At 34.2% G+C, this 15474-nt stretch overlaps 1 pseudogene; it reads right to left on the bottom strand.

The window, feature by feature from the left end:
* Positions 1–10360: 10360 nt before the first annotated feature.
* Positions 10361–11692, bottom strand: LOC117930453 (annotated as a pseudogene).
* Positions 11693–15474: the final 3782 nt, after the last annotated feature.

The following is a 15474-nucleotide window of genomic DNA, read 5'->3' as shown; positions in this document are numbered from 1 at the left end:
GTCCCATGGCAACTGAGATCAATTCCTTTGGTTTTTTTCCTATATGGTCAGATTTTCTTTCGATTTTTCCCATAATCTCATACTCAATCTGATGTATATATATATAGGGGGGATATCTTAAAGCAAGCTTTTTAGGAAGTTGGGGATAAAAGAGTAAAGGAAAATCATTACAAAATATGGAAAACTGGGTTTTTAGTATCATTTCTATTTTTTTATTTTTATTTTTATTAAATTTAATTTGGTTACATTACGTTTCCTTAATTCAATTATTTTGTAACTCCATTCTTTTATTTTTCTTACTTTTTTTAACTTAAGTTTTAAAGTAAATTACTTTAAGAATGAAAATATTTTTTAAAGCTATTTATTTTTAGAATTTGATATTTTATTCTCATATTAAATTTTCAAAATTAATAAATTAATTTCAATAATAAAACACATACATCAATCAAAAATCCATAAATTCTACTATATATAGTATAACAATAAATGTTAAAAATTTTCAAACAATTTCTTAGAAAATAAACATAATTAGAAACTCTAATTATTATCTCAGTATATAAAATTTATTATGATAATAAATTATAATATTTTAGAATATTTGAAATATATTATTTTCAAAAATTAATAGAGAAGGAAATATAATAATTAAATTTCAGATAAAAATCAAACATCATCTAAATTAAAAAAAAAAATGGTTTAATAATGATAATAATAATAATAAAAAAGACATACCATGAATTTAAATTTCTAATCGAAATTTTTAGCAGTGAACTCTTGCATGAAGACAAACATTTTATTAATTGAGTAATAATCACAGCCACTTGGTTACATTTGACTTCCCGTCATCCAATCGTAACCATACACTTCATTACTGCTTAATTACTGAATAATTTAAGATTTTCATCGGTTTCTTTGATGAAACTCCTTATTCAAATATCATAGCTAAATACTTCTAATTTTATAAAATTATTATTAATTTTTTTTGGGAAAATTAATGACTACTGTGGGGGGTTTTTGTCTACTCTCTCTGATATGGAACTTTGTACAGGACCACAGGATGGTGGTAAAGTATTAAGATTGAGGATTTTGACAAAAGTTTTTATTTAAATATTTATTAAAATGTGATAATTTTAAAATTATTTCCAAATTTATCATAATTTGTGAGATATATTTCAAGCATTAAAGTTGTATTTTTAATAGACAATTTTAAAATTCAATCTAAATTGTCTTTTCAAAACACAACTTTTAATTTGAATCTTTTCGATTAAGAAAAATTTAAAATACTTTTTAAATTATTATATATATATTTTTTAAAAAAATTAAACCTATTATGTCAATATATTTTTTCAAAATCCCACTAAGGTTGTTGACTTGTTGCTCCATGGTCCATTGGTTGATGGGCCTTTTGTGGGAGATTTGGACAAATGAAGTATCTCAAGAGAAAAAGCTACGTAATTATCACCTTGGAGGAGATGGCCTCAAGCTGGCCAAAAAGCCTTCGCTTTGAAATTTTCTTTAAAAATCATATGGGCCTTGAATGGATTGCACATGTCTTGAATGGATGACTTCACACTGGATATAACTATTTGATAAGTTATTTTTAGCATTACAATGAAATTTTACAAATTTAATAGAAAAAGAAAATATTAGCATAGTCATATCATATATAGGAACTATGAGTGTTTAGTTAGATTGGCAATTCCGAACAAAATTCCTAAGTGTTCCCTCACTCGGTTTACCAATCCCTTTTCGAACTACTTGACTTAGAAGATTAATACTTTGCTAAGAGATCGAGGTATGTAGTCGAGTGGTTGGTGTTTGAATGTGAATCAACCATGTTTTTCATCTTTATATGAGTTAAGAAAGCCGGGAGAAATAGTTTTTAGTGCAAGGTTTTTATTCCCCTGTTTTTGGATCGATCCAGGTGTAAGGGAAAATCGATCCAACTAACTTGTTTTTAAGATCAAATCTCAACCATTAGATTAAGGGCTTCTTTTTATACTTTAAAAAAGCAATCTTCTCTCATTTTCTGGGTAGAGACTACAGAAACCATGGAGAGAGTTGCAACCACTCCATGTGTTCTTCATTGTCTCATCTCTTTTCCTAATTTAGGGGGTTTTGGTTACAAAGAAAATTCAATTCTCTTAATGTTTTCCAAACTAGTTTTTAATGGATTTTCTTGAGCAATAAATGGGTTGATTCATTCCTTCATTCATATCTCAATCTCTCATTCTATTTGGGTTTGGGTATAAACCCATTTTCTTCTTGCGTGGATTCAAGAAGAGGTCGAGATTGAGCTTGGTGCGGACTCCAAGTGTGCTCCCGAAGATGAAGGTGAGAAGCTGAAAGTGAAGGTACTAGTTAAGTGGTCTAGGAAGGATTGGTTGGCTTGAGCTAGGTAAAACCTTGTACTTAGTTTTTATTCTTCATAGTGGAGTTTTTCAATCAGTGGTAGACCTGTGGTTTTTTATCTCTTCGAAGGTTTTCCATGTTAAAATCTAGTGTTAATTGTCTCTTTCTCTCACTCTACACTTTAATTTATTTTCTGTTTTTGATATCATTGATTAGTTGGGCATATATGTTGAATGGAACAAATATGAGGTGATATAAGTGTGATGATCCATGGAATATCTTTAATAATTTTTTTTGCTCATTTTGGTTAATGATATCATAGAGTAAATTGATATGAGTTGAGGAGATAATTATTCTTTTGATTTATTTTTTAGGATTGTTGAAACATTTGCATGTGTATTGCATTTATAAATTGTTGGGAGAGTGTTAGTGCATACATTCTTGCTTGTGGATGTTGTGCTTTGTTGAAAAGTTGTTTGAAGAGAAGTTTCTTGACATTGAGAAAGTTTCAGGTTAGGTAATCTTTGTTAGGATAATTTTAAAATTGTTCTACAACACCTATTCACACCCCGCCCCCCGCCCCCCCCCCCCCCCCCCCCCCCTCTCTAGGTGTAGTCCATTATTGAGATTCACATTTTCAATTGGTATCAGAGCAAGTTTTTTTTAAAAAAAAAAAAAAAAAAAAAAAAAAAATCATTTTATGTCCTTGAATCTCAATTATGGAACCTCATCAAGATGAAGCTTCCATTGGGAGACCACCATTTTAACCGGTGAAAATTATTCTCATTGGAAAATGAGAATGCAATATTTTCTCAAAATGCAAAGTGAAAAAGTTCGGAACACCATTGAATTTGGTTGGTCTCCACCTAAGGTGTTGGATAGAGAAGGTAGACCAACTAATGTTATCAAGCTTAAGTTGGAATGTGATAGAAGTGATAATGAAGCTAGTGAGAACAATGTTAGAGCCATGTATTCCATCTTTAATGCCATTAGCACGGATGAATTTTGTAGGATAGCCATATGTACTTTGACTAAGGAGGCTTGGGATATCCTCAAAGTGACTCATGAAGGCACTAATGCTATGAAAGTATCCAAACTTCAAATGTTGACCTCTAGGTTTAAGACAATTATGATGGAAGACCATGAGAATTTTGGAGAGTTTCATGCAAAATTGATGAACATTGTGAATTCTAACTTTAATCTAGACGAGTTCATCCCTAATTCCAAAGTGGGTAGAAAAATTCTAAGATCTCTTCTGGAGAGATTTAGAGCAAAAGTCATCGCCATTAAAGAGTTCAAGGATGTGGATTCCTTAAAAGTGGATGAACTTGTAGGTTCACTCCAAACTTTTGAAATGACTCTTGGATCACCTAGGAAATCAAAGGGCATTGTCTTGAATGCCATTAAAGAGGAGTCCTACGATTCCGAAGGTCAGGGTGATAAGAAAATGTCGGATGAAGAAGTTGCTAAATTTGCTAGAAAATTCAAAAAATACATGAAGTTCAGGAAATATAAGAAGTCCAAGGAAGATGCTAAAAATGGAATAATTCAATGGGAAAATCAAATGCAAAAGACAAAAAAAAAAAAAAAAAAAAAAAAAAAAAACAAGAGTGTCAAAAAGGACCTTGAGGTTGAGTGCTTTAAGTGTGGAGAAAAGGGACAATATGCCACTGAATGTCCCTCAAAGAAAAAAGGAAAGAAAGTCATGCAAATCACTTGGAGTGACACATATCTTGTCAATCAAGTGAAAAAGAATCCAATGCTAGTGAAGAATGCACTAATTTCACTGCCTTTATGGAAAGTGTCTTTGATGAACCACTAAAAAAGGAGGCTCTTAGTGAGTCTTGTGAGTCAAGTGACTCCAATGGTGATGAGATGAGTTTTGACTCTGCATATGACACTTTGTACAAGGAGTGCTTAAGGCTCAAACAAGAACAAGTTGAGTGGAAGGCTTTTAAAAGGAGTTTAATCAATGAGATTAAAACTCTAAAGGGAGAGAAAAATTCTTTACTAGATAAAATTACCTTTCTTGAGGGTGAACACTTTGACATGAAGAAAATGTGTGATGAATTGAAGAGTGAAAATCAAGTGTTTAAGAATGAGTTGAATCTTAGGAAAGAAGAGTCACATCCTAGCTCTAAAAGACTTAGTGATTTGATCAATTCAGGGAGGAAATCATTTGATAAAAGAGGCTTAGATTTTGTTGATGAAATTACCACTCCAAGTAATGGTAAAACAATTTTTGTCAAGCCTTGTGAAGGAGTGGTCCCTAAGAAAATTCCTCCTAAACTGAAACTTCATTACACTTATTGCACTAAAATGGGACACACCGTTGATAGTTGTTATGTTATGATGTTTGAGAGTTTCCAAAGAAAGTTGACCAACCTAATGAATGAATCATTCACTTTGAGAAATAGGTTGTTATAAGGAGGCAAGAGAGTGTTAATGAGGGATTCAGATGTCCCTCATCATAGTGGCTTCCAAGGAAGCACTTCAAATGGAATGACCAAAGTCACAAATGTAAAACAAATATAGGTGAAAAAGAATGAGCTTAAATGCCTTGTTGTTCACACTACACTTAGAGCTAGTGAGTCATACTCATGGTACTTTGATAGTGGTTGTTCATGTCATATGATAGGTAATATATCATTCTTCACTAATTTCACTGAATTTGATGGAGAAAATGTGACTTTTGGTGATGACAATGTTGCTAGTGTGAAAAGAAAAGACACAATTTGTGCTCCCAGGATCCTTAACCTTGAAGAGGTCTTGTATGTGGAAGGATTGAAAGCTAACTTGATTAGCATTAGTCAAATATGTGACAAGAAGTTCAATGTTCAATTTTCACAAAATTTATGTAAAGTGTTTGATTTGAATGGAAATTGTGTGATGATTGATTTGAGAATTTCTAATAATTGCTATGTTGTTTGTCAAAATCCTTCTACCTCTTCTTCTTCTTTCTTTGTGTGTGGTATTTCAAAAGTTGAATCAATCGATTTGTGGCACCGTAGGTTGGGTCATTTAAACTATCGTGACTTGATGAAGGTTGTTAATAATGAAGTCATCAAAGGGATACCTAAGCTTGGAAAACTCTCTAATCTTATTTGTAGTACTTGTCAAAAGGGAAAACAAACAAGAAGTACACATAAGAGAGTTGATGAAATTTTGACCTTTAAACCTTTAGAACTCTTACATATGGACCTCATGGGACCAATGAGAACTGAGAGTTTAGGGGCAAAAAAGACATTTTGGTGATGGTTGATGACTATTCTAGATATGCATGGGTTGCATTCCTAAAAAATAAGAGTGAGACATTCATAAATTTCAAGGACATTGGTTTGAAAATTCAAAATGAAAAAGGGTATCCCATTGGAAGAATTAGGGGTGATAGGGAGAGAGAATTTGATAATTCTGATTTTTTAGAATTTTTTCATTCTCTAGGAATCAAACATGAGTTTTCCGCTCCTAGAACACCTCAACAAAATGGGGTAGTTGAGAGAAAGAATCGTATCCTTTAAGAAATGACCCGAACAATGCTAAATTAACATGAACTTCCTACACATTTTTTGACTGAAGCCATCAACACCACTTGCTATATTTCCAATAGAACTCACATGCGTCCTCATACTAGGAAGACTTGTTATGAGTTGTGGAAAGGTAAGAAACCCAGTGTGAAGTACTTTAGGGTGTTTGGAAGTAGATGTTATGTCTTGAAAGATCATGAAAATCTTGGAAAGTTTGAATCCAAGAGTGAAGAAGAGATATTCTTAGGATGTTCCTCCAAAAGTCGGGCATATAGAGTATACATTTTGAGTTCAAAATGTATGGTGGAATCAATCAATGTGATTGTGGATGATCTAGGATCAAGGTCAAGAGAGTGTGATGATGATAAAATTGATGTGTCAAAAGATATTGAAGTGATTGAAGAAAAATCTGAAAATGAAAAGTTAAGTGAAGAGGAAGAAAAGAAAGAAGAGCAAGGAAAGAAATGAGATAAGGGGAGAATTGAGTCATCAAAGAAAAATAAGTCAATGGTACCTAAGAACCATCCATTAAGCAATGTGATTGGAAACTATGAGGATAGCATGGTAACAAGGAGACAATCCAAGCTAAATGAGGTAAGCTATGTTTGCTATACCTCCCAAATTGAACCAAAAATTTTTGAAGAAGCCTTGAATGATGAAGCTTGAGTAGAGGCTCTTCATGAAGAGCTAAATCAATTTTCTAGAAATGATGTTTGGTTCTTAGTGTCTAGACCAAAAGATGTGAATGTCATTGGAACAAAATGGATTTTCAAAAATAAGATGGATGAAAATGGTGTGATTGTGAGAAATAAAGCTAGGTTGGTTGCTCAAGGGTTCAAGCAAATTGAGAGAATTGATTTTGATGAAACCTTTGCTCTAGTTGCAAGACTTGAATCCATTCAAATACTCTTAGTTATAGATTGTGTATGAAAATTTAAATTATTTCAAATGGATGTCAAGAGTGCCTTTCTGAATGGGATCCTCAATGAAGAAGTGTATGTGGAGCAACCCAAAGGGTTTCAAGACCCTGGGTATCCAAATCATGTCTATAGACTTAGAAAAGCTCTCTATGGTTTAAACCAAACTCCTAAAGCTTGGCATGAAAGACTCACATCCTATCTTTTTAAGAAATGATTCATGAGAGAGGGAGCTGATCAAACATTGTTCATTAGAAGAAATGATGAAGTGTTCTTGGTATCACAAATCTATGTCGATGACATAGTGTTTGGCTCTACCTCCAATGAGTGTGCTTTAGATTTTGCTAAAGAGAGGAAAAGTGAGTTTGAGATGAGCATGGTAGGAGAATTGACCTATTTTCTTAGTTTCCAAGTGAAACAACTCAAGGATGGGATTTTCCTATCCCAATCCAAGTATGCAAGGGAACTTGTCAAAAAGTTTGGGCTTGAGTCAACTAAACATTTTAGGACACCAATGCCTACCAACCTAAAGCTAAGGATGAATCTGGGAAAGGGGTAGAGGAAACATTGTATAGGAGGATGATTGGTAGCCTCTTGTACTTCACTGCTAGTAGACTGGACATAGCTTTTAGTGTTGGAGTGTGTGCTAGGTATCAAGAATGTCCTAAGGAATCTCATCTCATAGCTCTTAAGCGCATCATTAGGTACATTGTTGGTACTTTAGAGCTAGGTTTTTGGTATCCATTTGACACTCATTCTGATATAGCTTGCTACACTGATGCTAATTGGGCTGGAAATGTGGATGATAGGAAAAACACTTCAAGTGGTTGTTTCTATATTGGAAATTGCTTGGTTACTTAGATGAGTAAGAAGCAAAACTTTGTTTCGCTTTTCACAACTGAAGCGAAATACATTGCAGCCGGTAGTTGTTGTTCTCAGCTTTTGTGGATCAAACAAATGTTGAGAGACTATGGAATATATTAAGGAACCATGGTAGTTTTTTGTGACAATACTAGTGCAATCAACATCTCCAAGAACCCTGTTCTTCACTCTAGAACAAAACACATTGACATTAGACATCACTTCATTCGTGACTTAGTTGAAGACAAAGTGGTGTCATTGGAATATGTTCCAACCGAGGGTCAAATTGTTAATATTCTCACTAAACCTTTGGATGTGTCTAGGTTTAAATCACTTAGAAAGTCCATAGGTTTATGCGCAGTTAGTTGACTTTCTCTAGAACCTGTCTAGGACACACTCTTGTATATCCTTGAGTCCTAGTTGTCTTCCTAAGTTCCTAAATTTCATTAAGTTGATTTTTTTTTTGTTCAATATTTTCTTCATTTTTCATAAACTTTCAACATTTGTTGAGTTCATGAGAGTGACATGCTTACACTTTTTTTTAAAAGTTAAATTGACTCATAATGATCTTAAAAGCTTCAAGATGTTTTTATCTTCATGGTTTGATTGATAAACATGATATTGAATCCTTGCTATTTTGATTTGATTAGATAAACCACAAAATTTTAGCTTCGTTTCTTTTAAGTGAGTAACAGCTCATGGTTGAACCTTGTGATTACATAAATGGTGAGTAATGCTTTTTATAGTTTAAATACAAACTTATGTTTATCTAATGAGCATTAAAAAGTGAGTAAAGTCACCAGAATATCCTTGAGTGTTTAAGATTATTCTTCCTTGATTGTTTGCCCTCTTGTGGACTCGCATTTTTCACGTATGCCCCCACTTGATCGGCGAGACTTGCTTTTATTTGGTGAAAAATTTTGTTTTTGGAAAAAGTAGGAGTCACCACTTATTTTATTTTATTTTTTAAAAGGAAAAATAAAACAATAAAGAAAACCCTAAAAAGCGACTCCATAGTTTTTGGAAAAACGTGTCTTTGAAAAACCCGAGTCTAGGTCCGAAGATCAGGTCACCTATTGGGAAGGTACTTTTAAAAGGTAGCACCCCTCTAAACCCTAAGAAAGTCTCTACTGACTAAGTTGAGGGAAATGTAGCAATTAATTGTTTGATCATGGATACCTAGGTAGGCCATATGATTTCAAAAATAGCATGGCAAACAAGAAAAACTAATCACAAATCATAAAGAAGATTTAAGGTGCGTACCTGGACTACTTCTAAAGCGCTATCATAAAACATCAATGGTTAGTTTGGAAATATAGCACACAACATGTGTTTTATCCTAGCAAATCAAGCATACATCTAAGCACCTAAGGATCACATCAATCATAAATGAAATTCACAACAACATGCATGTTCATAAAATTTCGAAAAGTAAGTGATAGAGAGCGTACCTGGATAACATGCATAATTTATATGATTCCTCCAAAAATGATAGAGCAATTAGGACAAGTATGAATCATATAACATATTTATTATGTCTAATACACGGTACCAAAGCCAAAATTGAGCCAAGGTAAGTTAAATAACTCAAAAAATAAATAACCAATTCAAGCAATGTACAAGATCATCAACATGCAATTAGAAAATGGAGCATAAAAAAAAAAAAAGAATTTCTAAAAAATAGCTTAGAGTGGAATTTAATTACGAAAAAATTCAGGAAACAACTCCTACACATCTAGATCAACATACCAAAGGCCAAACTCTCATTTAAAGGATAGATTGCGGTAAAGACACCTAAAGGTTCTACAAAGTCCAAATTAGATAAGAAAAAATGACATGCATAAACGAATTTTTAAAAAATAATAAATGATCACATAAAATTATACAAAAAATCACACACATAGTTCAAAGTGTCTATACCACATAAAAAATGAATCCCTGATTGGATAGTATACAAATATATTTTTAAAATACTTAAGCTAATCAGATGTCTAGAATTCATCATGTGCAGTAGGTATGAATTTGAAAAAACGTATCTCCCTCAAAAAGGCATATGTTTTAATATTTTATGTGTCTAATATCAATTTCAAGAAGGTTGAAATTAAGAAAAAATATTGGATCAAATTTAAAAATTAGTTTGCTATTTTATTTTTACAAATAGGTCTCGGATGTCCAAAATTGGGTGAAAATGTAGCCCCCCTAACGACTCATTTATATTTTCTGTTTTGGAATTGTTTTCTAACTCAAACAAAACTTTAAATTCAAGTTCAAGGAGTGAGGAAAGTCATACAAGCTTTGGAAATTTTTTAAAAATATTCTAAAGTTGTTGTAATGAATTTTAACCCTAAAGGGTTAGTGGTTGCATGAAAACTGACAGCAAGGAAAAAAAAGAAAAAAAAAATTGAAAATTTTTGCACCACTAGAATTGTCATCCCAAAATGGCTATGCTACTCCCAAAACTCCTGTGGAGTGCGTGCTGTCTCTTTGTGTGATCCCTTATGAGAGTGCGTGGAGTGATGATATTTGGCAAAGTGGAATGGGCTGCCACCTTTTTGGAATTGGTGGCTGTGTGTGTTTCTTATATTTTCCTTGATGCGGTAGGTTGTTTCTCAATGATGCAGCCAACATGGAGATCTTGAAATTATGGGTTGTGCGGCTATCCTTTCACCCTTGGTGTGTGCGTGGAGAGTCTTTCCAAGTGGCAGCCTACGTATATGGTATTCTTTCCAATGGGTTGTGAGTCCTTGTTTGTGGTTGGGCCATCTGCATCAATAAAGAGCTACTGTCATTTCCATGGGCATTGACTTTCATATTTATGTTCCTAAACGACTGTGCCGACTGGCGCAAAGTAGCAAGTTGCTTTGGCTCCATGGTTGTAAGGATTCCATGTAGTAAGTTCATCTGTTTACTACTATTGCTCAGTTGTTGTTGTTGCTACTGACCCTCCCCATATCTGAACTTAAGGGCTTCAAAACTAAAGAGGTTCCTTTGATCAACAAGCGGCATGGGTAGTCCCGATTTACTAGTTGACCTACCAAACCCTGCTGCTTGGAGTGTGGCGAGGCTTTGTGTTGGTAGTTGACCTGCAACAGCAAGAGTTTGAAGATCAAGCCCATTAAGTGAAGAGATTGATCCAAAAGTTGCTTCTTGGGGACCCATGAAAGAGTTATTACGTCCACTCTGGTGCTGTGATACACCACTTAGCCTCCTAAGATACAAACGATATTTCTAAAGATGACTAGCAACATTTTCTCTAGTAAGCCCAGGAACATTCATCAACTTCATAATTTTTTTTTTTTTTTTTTTTTTTTTTTTTCGGAACAACCTTGTCAATGGTCAGTTGTTTAACAGTAGCCACAAATTGTTGGTGGACTTCTACCAACCAGACAACCCCCAACTTATTCAGGGTGGAAGTATCTCATCCCTCTCCTCCGCATCATCTTCCTCATCTTGCCTCCTCTTCGAGTTTTCCCAATTCCCTGCATTTTCTGAAGACGAATAATCCACGTCTTCCGATGGTTTTTGCTGGTGATCTCCCTCTTCCACACTTCTGGACTGCTCCAAATCCTTCCACTCGTTATTTTTCTTCCTAACCATATTCTATCATATGTTCTTTAGTGCCTCAATTTGAACATACTTAATCAAATAATCACATGCACTATGAGTGACACCCTTCATCACAACATTTTTCCCGTCATCAGCAAACATCATGATAACAGGCAGGTCCATATCGAGCCCAATGTGCTCAAGGAGTTTGAATCTGTCTATGTCGGGCATGTGTACATCGCTTATAATAATATCAAACCCATTTTTATTCCCTCGCAACAAGGATAATGTTGTTTCTGCTTGATTGCATTTAATAACTTCATAAAGGCAAGTCCGGAGCATCTTCTCCAAGATCATGAGACAAATGGGATCATCATCAACCACCAAGACCTGGAGACCCTCTGGAAACTGGTTGAGGACCACATCTCCGGCCTTCCATGCACCACTAGAACTCGCCCTCGACATGGATCCCTGTCCGCTACCCAGATTCATGCTTTGAAACCCTGATCCAAAAGCACAAAAACAAACCTAAAAATTTGAATCACGTAACAGAAGCTTACATCAATAGATAACAAATCAAACACTCAATTCAACAAAATCAGAAAACCCCAAGAACAACCCAAGAATCCGTGAAGAGGAAAAAGAAAAAGAAGAGAGATTTGAGCTAAGAGTTCAATATATTTTTTGATATTTCAATCTCCGGTTGAAGGAGAAAATATGGGGTGTATATTAATGTGCTTGAAGCTTATTCATCAGAACTTCCCCCTTCTATCTTTCCTAAACACAACCCTTCATGTCATCACATACACGCTCAGAATTTCTTTTTTCATCTGTGTTGACTTTTATTTTCTTCTAAAGAAAAATCTCACTTTTCTCTAAATATCTCTCTCACTTTCTTCATTAAACACACAACCTTATAATTCCTCCAAAACCAAATTGGTAGTTTTCCATTTTTTCCTTTTTAATTTTCTTCCTTTCTAAAAAAAAAACCTCAAACTCCAATCTCCTTCCCCAAGCCATGTCAATTTTCAATTGTTTCCTTATCTCCTAGAGCCACATTTCCTTAAACTCTCCCAAAACGTCCACACCTATCTTCAAATCTCAATACGGTATCCATCATCTCCAATGATCATGCATCCAAGGAAATCCCACATTCCAAATATTAATCTCAATTTGACTGTGCACACCTCCCATACATTTCCTACAAAATTTCAAAGTTAATAGATTAAATAAAATAATGATAATAATAATAATAAAAATGAGTAAAAGTAATAATAATAATAATAATAGTAATAAAATAAAAAAAACATTTAAACCAAATTATTAAATTAAAATAAATAAGGACAATTATTACGGAAAAGTGACAAAATAATAGAAAAAAAATAAAAAAAGAAATACACAAGATAATAAATAAAATAAACAAAAATATAATAAAAATTCAGGTCATGTGATTTTACAAAAATGAGCCGCCATGCAAGTCATGCAAGCCACATGAGACATGCAAGATGTTCCAAAAAGGTGACCTAAGCAAGACTAGGTAAACCTAAATGGGCCAAGGTGTGCCAAAATGGGCCCATGTGAGCCTAGGTGGGCCTAAGGTGGTGCCTAATGGGCCTAGGTGCCTAAGTGGGCCTAAGTCTAAATTAGGGCTGCCAAGAGTCATAATGGAGTTAGATAAATCCCTCAACCAAAGTCCCCAAGGTGGCTCAGAAAATATAGGTTACACGAGTAGTAATGGGCCACCATGGAATTACTGTAAAGTACCGAATAAATACCTAATAGAACATGTGCTAAGAGGACAAAATGGAGGGTCTACACCTCTTTTTGAAATTAAAAAAAAAATGAAAAGGGTAAATATTAAGTTTTCTAGAATGGTTATGACTTCTTGGCAATGTTTCAAGAGTTAAAAAGCCCCCATTGCAAGAGTAGGGCATCCCTTATGTTCTTATGTTGTAAAGGCCACCTTAGTGATCCTCAAGTTAAAAAAAAAATGATCCTAAGGGTGAAGCTCATGTTTGTGTAATCATTTCAATGCTCAATGTGAAAAACAAATTATGTATGATTTTTTTTTTTTAGGATGTGAATAGGTCGTGTTAAATAGAAATCTAGCCAAGAGATGTGCAAATTGACTTCTTGGAACATTATCTTGAATTTCTCTAAGAAGAAAGTGAGTTTTGAAATTTTTTTGCTTTATGGGTGGATATAGATTTTTAAGTGGAAAGAAATTAACATTTTCACTATTTTATGGTATCATGAGTAAGTCTTCTTTGAGCTTAAGCTTCCTTGTAAGAGTGTTGATAATCAGTTGTTTTTTACCTATTCATTGGATAAATGTGGAAAATTCTTCAATCTTTATGTTTATTAATTTTGTCTAAAGTTAAGCTCCTGGTAGCATTCCTGTTCAATTTGAATCAATTCTAACTCCTTGATTGAAAGATAACTATGTCATTCTATTGTATTTTAGTTTTAGTGAATCAAAATTTCAATTTTTGGAAAGCTTGTTGGTGTGTTTCTTGTACTTTATCGTTAGTTTTTGCCTAAGTCATTTTTCAATAGGGTGTCGATCAATCTACTGAATTTTTGGATCGACCCACTGTGTGCATAGTCTTGTGACCGAGAGCCCTTGAACGAAATGTGGATCGATCCACCAAGATCGATACCACTTGGCTCTAACACTTGGAAATTTTTGTGAAAAGTTTCTTACTAATTGCACAATTTTTTTCACTGAGAGCTCTTGAACAAAATGTGGATCGATCCATTCGTGAAAAATTCCATTCTTGCCCTCATCTGGTTCAACTCGTATGGTTTAATGAATCAAGGGCATTTTCATAATTTTTTAATTATTTTTTTTGAAAAAAAAAATTCTAAATCCTTAAACATGTTTTTTTGTGAAATTTTCCAATTTTGTCCCCGGTTGGTTATACTCATAGGTTAAATGGATGAGGGGTATTTTCGTAATTAAAAGTTTAAAAAAAAATGAAAATGTCAAAATCCCCAAATCTGTTTAATTTTCTCATTTCTTTCAAAGCCCTAAGGCTTTTGTTCTAGAGAAGAGAAACCCTTCTTCTCTACATATCTTGACCGTCATTTGTTAGTTCCGACCACTGTCACCGGAAATTATCATTGTCGGTGTTCTTTTTTGGTCATTCCCATTCCGTTCTCATTGTCATTCCCGTCGGTGTACAATCAACTCTCATTGTCATTCCCATTGGTGTACAGTCAGCATGTCCGGTTTCGTATGTTGTCGGTGTTTCAACTCATGTCGTTGGCCTGCGATTCTCCACTATTTCCAACAAGATCTTCATTTTACCTTGATATACTCGTTTTTCTTGTTTTTTTATTGTTATCGACCTACATTTCCATTCTTTCTGTCGACATCTTCTTCGTTACAGGATCTCTGCCATGGTAGCCCATGTTCTTCTGTGTACAGGTTTGTTCTTCTTCCACTGGTGTTGTTTGTTAGTTTTTGTGTGAGATTTTCTCACAGTAGGTTGTTTGAGTGGGTTGTTTTATATCTAATACTATTTCAATCTTTGGTTGTTTGGTTCTTTATATTTTTACTTAGAACTATGCCTCCAAAAGGTCGTGGGAGCAAAGCCCTTGTTAAAAGTTCATCATCTAAGACCTCAAAAGGTGCTCGAAATGAGAATTTACCCATCAATCCACCTCTCCAGTATCCCAATATCCCTAAAGGCTCCTGCAAAACTTTCATTGATGGGATTCCTTTCAATGTTTTCCCGACAAAGTTCTGAAGAGACCTATACACCAAGGTTTATCGTCAAAGGTCTCTTGTTCTTGAGAGATTGCTTCATCTAAAATCATTTCTTGACACACCAATTCCAGCACTGTTTGTAGAACTAGGATGGCTTCTTCTAGCAAGCTTCACTGAGACTACTTGTGTTCCTATTGTCCGAATTTTTTATTCGAATATTATTGAACATGACTTGGATGAGTCCTACCTCAAGTTAAGTGTCTTTGGAATTATTGTTAAAGTCACTTCTAAGGTGATTGTTGAAGTCTTAGGCATCTTGTTGGTTGAAGCACCCTCTGTGAGTGATTTGGAAATCACCTCTGAGTTATCGAATAGAGTATCTATTAACTTATGGGGAGATGTTTGAGGTCAGCTAGGCTTAGTTATACACACTGGTAGCATATCTCGTCTTGCATGGGTGTTGACAACTTTTCTAACATTCTCAATTTATCTCTCCTCTCATCTGGCAGATATTTGTAAGAAGAGTTGCATTCTCTTGTCTCGAATTCTTCATCGAGAACCC

The sequence above is a fragment of the Vitis riparia genome, chromosome 14 (genome assembly GCF_004353265.1).
Source record: "Vitis riparia cultivar Riparia Gloire de Montpellier isolate 1030 chromosome 14, EGFV_Vit.rip_1.0, whole genome shotgun sequence".
Lineage (NCBI taxonomy): Eukaryota > Viridiplantae > Streptophyta > Magnoliopsida > Vitales > Vitaceae > Vitis > Vitis riparia.
This window is presented reverse-complemented; position numbering and strand designations above follow the sequence as displayed.